This window comes from Pan paniscus, chromosome 3, assembly GCF_029289425.2.
Source record: "Pan paniscus chromosome 3, NHGRI_mPanPan1-v2.0_pri, whole genome shotgun sequence".
Classification (NCBI taxonomy): Eukaryota; Metazoa; Chordata; class Mammalia; order Primates; family Hominidae; genus Pan; species Pan paniscus.
Window position 1 is genome coordinate 74,756,628 of NC_073252.2, and position 6,666 is coordinate 74,763,293.

The 6,666-nt window shown below is 42.9% G+C and overlaps 1 non-coding gene across 1 annotated transcript; it reads left to right on the plus strand.

Annotated features, from left to right (window-relative positions):
* Positions 1-5,130: 5,130 nt before the first annotated feature.
* LOC112439681 (U6 spliceosomal RNA) lies at positions 5,131-5,237 on the plus strand. The gene has a single exon (XR_003027931.1). It is a non-coding gene; the product is annotated as a U6 spliceosomal RNA (small nuclear RNA).
* Positions 5,238-6,666: the final 1,429 nt, after the last annotated feature.

Consider the following 6,666-nt stretch of genomic DNA (forward strand, 5'->3'; position numbering starts at 1 on the left):
ACATCATTTAAAATTGTGTTGCACATCACCTTGTATTCTTAAGCATAGAATGCCAAATACAGCTTATTTAACATTTTCTTCTTGACTTAGTGCATCATTGTAAATCTCAATTTGTTTTAGTCTTTTCTTTAATTCACAACCCTCTGGGGCTCTACACTACAAGGTTCCAGTCTGCTGTGCTTTTTGGAGTTCCTGTTTCTTATCTGCTTCTATTGGTGCACTTACCTTTAAGGATTTCTGCTCCCTCTTCTATCTTGTTGGTTTGAATCTGTTAAAAAGTGAGGAACCAGCTCAGATAACCCAGTTTGATTAGACTTGTTGATCAAGCAGGAGCAGATAGGTTTTAAATAAAGGCTGGATGACCCTTCTGGAGTAAACACTTTCTATCACCTTCCTTAGTTTTAGGGGTTGATAGGGGCTGTTGCAGTGCTGCTCGTATCTGTTTACCAGATGAGCTCTCTTGTCACTCAGCTCTGTAGGTGTTGGTGATCAATGGCTTGCAGCTGCACCTTTCACTGAAGCCTTGCCCTTAGCCTACAGGAGCTGATCCACCCAGAAATACCTGAGAGGTTTTTCCCTAACCTCTGGGTGTGGCTTGCAGCCAACCACTAATACAGGGGTATAAAAGCCCAGCCCCCTTGCCTCAAGTTGGGACAATTCTGTAAGGCCATCCTTGTTCCAGTGCTATCTGTGGGACCGGACAGAGACTGAACTGCAGCTGACCGCATATCCTCACTTTGCTTCTTCCCAGCCCTGTCTTGCTTCCCTCACTGCCTTACAAGGTTTCACTTGCATGTGCTTGCAGAAGACTCCTGACTCTGCCATTGCAACCTCTGATGTTAGGGATCTTAACCTAAGACAGGGGACTTCCTGCCCCTGCCCTATGTTTTATATTCTCACCTATATTCTGGAGAGGTAAGATAACAAAAATTCCCTATACTCCTCCCTCTCCTCCAACTCAGCATTAAGAGAGAAGAGAAGCCTAGTCATGAAAGAATGTAGAATAAGAAAAAAATCATTTTGCAAAAGATATCTTAGAATTTCATTCATTTGTCAAATTTTGCTTTAAAGCCTATTATATGAGTCACTGTACTAGGTTCTGAGGATACAAAAATAACAGACACAATCTCCCCTCCCTTCACCCTTTTGAGAACCTCACAGTCTGATGAGGAAACCAACAAGAAATAGGACAATTCCCATACCTCTCAATAAATGCTATTATTGAAGTTAGAACTTATTCATTTAAGAAGTATCTCTAAGCATCCACTATGTGCTAAACATCTGAGGTATAAACTGCAGAATCCAAAGGCTGGAAAAGATATGAAAACTTTTACTTTGGAAATGATACTGGAGGAGGTTCTAGTAGAGCAGGAGGAGTTTATCAGGTGAAGAATATTAGAGATAGTGTTCAGATTGAAGGACAATGTTTTGAAAAGATACAGTGTTCGGCGGGGGGACTGGAACTGAGGAGGAGTTTATCACTGCAGGAGATGAGGAGAGGAAGGCAGGGATGGATGTGAAAAGCTTTATCTGCCAGGCTAGAAAATTGGGGTTTTATCCTGTAGGTAACTTGGAGCCAAGATAGCCTTATGAAACTAAAAATGTGGTCAAGACCATTTCAGTAGGACCATGACTGTCATCCATAGAACAAATTGGGAAGGAAGCAGGGTGGATGCCCATAGCCCCATCAGTGCACAGCTTGACAAGCAGATGCCTACATCAGGCCTTTGTGTGCAGTGCACCAACTGTGCAACAGTATGTAACAGCCCTAATGACCTGTGATATCATGGCTTACTTATGGCATTTGTGTTTCTTTTATTAGGAAAATGAAGAATTCCTTAAGTTCTCTCTTGAAAATTTGATTTGTAAGGGAACTGGAAGTTTTCCTGCTGAGTGCTCCATGTGTAAGAGGTGAGCAGCTACCCATATATGACTTGATAGATCAAGACACAACCAAGGTAATCTCTGCCCCTGACCCCATATGCTATCAACATTGCCTGAGAGGCCACCATGGCAGTCCCATTTCCCCTGACTCACCAGGCTCTCAATCCAGCCTGGGAGATGAGATTTTAAATTTGGGTGGAAGGGTGAGAAGGGAGTGGGGAGGGGAGGGTTGAGAAGAGACAATGTGAGGTCACTGAGGCACGATGCGGAAACAGAAGTAGTGGGAATGGGGAAGAGTGTGGAAAGAAGGCAAAAGGCGAGAAATCAGAGCTGGAAGGAGGTCATTAATATACATCTTCTTTCCTTCACAATATTGCAGTGGGCAGGCTCTTTCTGCTCAAATTCCATGTTATGTACCATGCAACAGTTCCTAAGAGCCCTAATGACCCGTGTCATCATGGCTTATAGCATCTCATCTAGCCTGGGAGATGGGATTTTAAATAATAGTACCAAGTATTTTGATTATTTTATTATTGTAGGGAAAATAGATTTTCCCATGCACAGACTAAGTAATTCCTGCCTTTGTTCATGTTTTCCCTAATAATAATATAAACAACAACAATATTCAACATTGTTTGAACAGTTACTCCATGCTTGGCATTGTGCTAAGAGCTTTGCCTGTATTTATGTCACACAATTCTTCCCCTGAGCCTATGATAGAGTTATTGTTGTTAATTATTTATTATGAAAGAGGAAAGTGAAGCTTGGAGAGGTGACACACCTTGCTCAGAATCACACAGTTGGTGAGTGGCACACTCAGGCCAATCTGTCTTATCTCACAATCAACACTTAAACTACTGTGCTCCATGGCTTCTGCAGCTGTTGGCTCCTTCCTCCACCATTTCAAATGCTTTTCATTCACTTCAGGTTTCCTTCATTGACTTAACTAATATTATTGAGAACCTTCTACATGTATTGGTGCTTTTGTATGGAACTTTCCTACACTGATTTCTACCTTCTTTAAACACTTTCAAGCCTTCAAGGTAGACAGTAAATTTTATTACAGGTTTGTTTAGTTCTCTAAATGTTTTCAGTGGCTTTATTTTGTTTTCTTTCCCAAAAGATTTTTCAGTCATTGCCGGGTCAGGGTCAAGGCTTCAAGGTCCTGATCTCCTCACCAGCACCCAACACTGTGTTGGGCTGAAAGCAGGAAACCCCTGGCCCTTAGCCCCTGACATCAGTGAGGTGAGCCCTGTCCAGTGACTGCATTTTAAGGAAGAAGAAATGCATGTGTGGATCAGATAAGGTCTGCGTGATATCTGGAGAAGAAGATGCCCTATGAGTGAGGATCAGCTATGTTTACCATTTAAATCCACAGAAGCAAGCCAAGATAACAGTCAGAGTCTGTGGACAGAAGTTCATGAAGATCATTGCTTGACAGGTCAGGGTAAAGGTCTCTTTCTTTCAAAATATGTGAAGGGGCAGGAAACGTGTGCACCAGGTGTTTCATCTTCATGGCTGCCTGGGAAAGATAATTCTGTCTACTCGATAAGAACATTGTGCTCCACACATCAGGTTGTTTTCCCAACAGCTATTTTCTGCCTATAAAAATGAGCATTGCTGGCTCCCAGCTTCTTTTTGGAAATCCCTTGGGCCACACACAATAACAAAAGGTATCTTATATTTATACAAAGCTGTCCTCAGAAAAGCTCAAGGACCTGAACAAAGCTTGTTTTCATGTATAAGGGTTCTTATATAATCCCCGAGGGGAAAGGAGCGGAGGGTGACAATTGAGTTAGGAATGTTTTCGTTCCCAGCTAACAAAACGGAAAAGTGAGGCCTCAAGGTGTGACACACTGATGGTCACGAACTGGACAGGGAGTCCTTCTTCCTTACTTCCTGTCCAGGGCGCTGCACCCCGGGGAACGCTGCCTTGTCAGAAACCCCGGAGGATTTGAAAACCTAGGGGAGACGACTGGAGGGGAGAGACTGGGAGAGAAAGCCCAGCCACGTGGGAAGGGACACTGTAGTCTCACTGCCTTCAGTGACTGGTCCTCACTGGTCAAGATTTTGCAACTGTGAAATGAGAGTTCCTTTTGTCCTCTGTGGAACTGATCCTGGGGAGAATTAAAAAAAAAAAAAAAGCTACCCGAGGTAGTACTTCAATAGGGAGAATTGAATCACCCTCTTTAGGAGTTACAGCTAAATCACAGGAAAGTTGAAAAGCCTGAATGGCTTGGAAAAGAAGAGCCATTCGAGCAAAGGGCATACTGTAAATATTTATTCCACACTTGGATACAACAGTGAGTAAGGTATAAGCCCTGCATCATGTAGCAGGAGAGATAAGCACCAGATAAAGGGACCTGTGAATGCTGGAGGGATACAAGGAAAGGGCAGTTACTTTTGACTGTCGTTTTAAGTCAGGACTCCCTGGGGTCCAGAGGGCAGCCTTGCAGCTGAAGCTTGAAAGGTTGGTGAGAACAGTTTTATGAGGTGTCTTCTGCACTGCACTGAGATGGTAGCTCTGCTTTAAAATTGGCTGGGGATCCTTAGAAAACACTCCACCTCTAAATAATCCAATTAAATTGATGAGTGTAGCCCAGGCATTGGTATTGTTGATGAGTTCCTAGGTGGTTTTACAGAGCAACCAGGGTAGACAACCACAAAAAGAGTGTGGGCTTTGGAATTAGACAGTCCTGTTGTAGTATCCTGTGCCCTCGGGCAAGGTCCATGGTGGGCAGTGTGAGTCTTCCACAACTTCACTGTTTCTTCCCACTTCTGCCCACCCCTGTGAAGAAACTCTTCCATGAGAGAATCCCTCCTCTTTGACAAACTTTCCTTGACTGAGAAACCCTAAATTGGGAATCGGCAAACCTGGATTCCATCCCAGCTCTGCCGGTGAGGTACTACACAGGCTTGCTGCATCACACAGGGAGACAAGGCAAAGACACTCAGGATTGTTATTTGCTAGGCACTGCGCCAGGTATCCAACATATCCTGGAGCCTCCATTTTCCATCCGTTGATGTTTAGAGATCAGTATTTGCAAGTTGTAAAGTCCACTTAATAGGCTATGGCCAGATTTTTTTTTTTAAATAGAAAATGTAATAGAAAAATGTAGTGTACTACATGGAAGAAGTGCAAGGATTACAAAGTAGAATTTCGTTTCAGTTATAGATGGATGTGTGTATGGAGTCATGATGTAAAATGTGTTTCACGTTGTGAGTTGCAAGTTAAAAAATTTGGGAGTGCTCATTTTGGCAGCGTATATCCTAAAACTGCAACAATACAGAGAAGATTCCATGGCCCCTGTGCAAAGATGCACAGCTATCTTGCTGTATCTTCACAAACTTTTGAAGCATCCCATCTTTTGTTTTATGTTATGTTTTTCTTAACCACAATAAGAAAAAAAAGTTTGAGAACCATGGGATTATACGCTTTCTAGGACCCATTTCCTTCTACTCTATAGCCCAGGGCTATGCAGCCTACATGTAACCTTTCTGTGACCAGCCTTTCTGTGACCTCCTTTTAGTTAATGCCATGTAATTCTGACCAATCATTTATGTTTTCAAGAGGGAGGCAGGATGTTGTACTGGTTAAAAGTACCATTTTGAGTTAGCTAAGTCAATGCTTGATTGAATTTCTTCACTTATTAACTGAATGACCCAGAAAATGTACATAACCTCCATCAGCTTTAGGTTTCTTGCATGAGATGATAACACCCAGGACACACAATGGCTATAAGGTTAAATGAAATGCTGTAGGAAAAACTCTTAGCACAAACCACCTTGCTCATAGAAGTGCTCAGTGTGTGGTAGCAATTATTACCTGACTTCCCACCACACCCAGATTTTAAGGTACAGTCTGTAATTTAGTGCCTGGCATATATGAAGTCATAAATTGTAAAAAAGGATTCCAGCCTGAAGCAGACTCTCATGTGGAAGAACAGCTGTTCTCTGTTGGCAGGCTCTGTTGACATACAGGTCTTGGGAGGAGAGTCAGAGCACTCTGCAAGTGTCCTCTACCTACACATCCCCTCCAGGCTTTTCCTCTGGCATGGCCAGTGAGCACTGAGAAGGCAAAGGCAAAAGGAGGTGGGTCCTGGCTACAGTTTGCTCCAAGAATCAAAATGACCCTATTTCGGCGCTATCAAAATCAACAGACAGATAGATACTGGGGATCAGCTGTGTCATAAACTGGGCATCTGGCTGAAAAGATTTCAGAAAGAAGCACAAACAAAGAAATGAGAAAGAGCTGGTGGCCAGAACATTAAGAAACTGGGTGTGAGATTCAGACTTTAGACCAGAAATAAATGGATGTCATCAAAGTGTAAACAAATAAGCAACTCAGTAGGTCCTAATTGCCTCAGAAATAGGCTGGGAACCAAGGCATCACCTTATAAATGATTCATTTCAGGAAATACCCACTAATCAATTACTAGGGCTTCTGTGTAATAGTTTCCCCAGACTTATAGGTGGTGAACGTGTGAATTGGATCATTGATTCTAGAATGAGATAAGCAGCAATACTGGTAACCTAATCTACTTAATCCAACTAGCTACAGAGACATTAGCTGCCCTTAGTGGAAGCCAGCCAATTACTGAAGAGTGAAAAGAAATCCATTAATCATGGCAGAGCCTCACCAGCCCAATCTCCCTAGGGCATTCAGTTATGCTGAGAAGATGTTGATGGAGAAGAGGATAATGACCCATATACAGATATATGGGAAAGCGGGGAGGGGGTGATGGGGGAGGGGGAAGAAGCCTCCTGAAATTGCACAGGAAA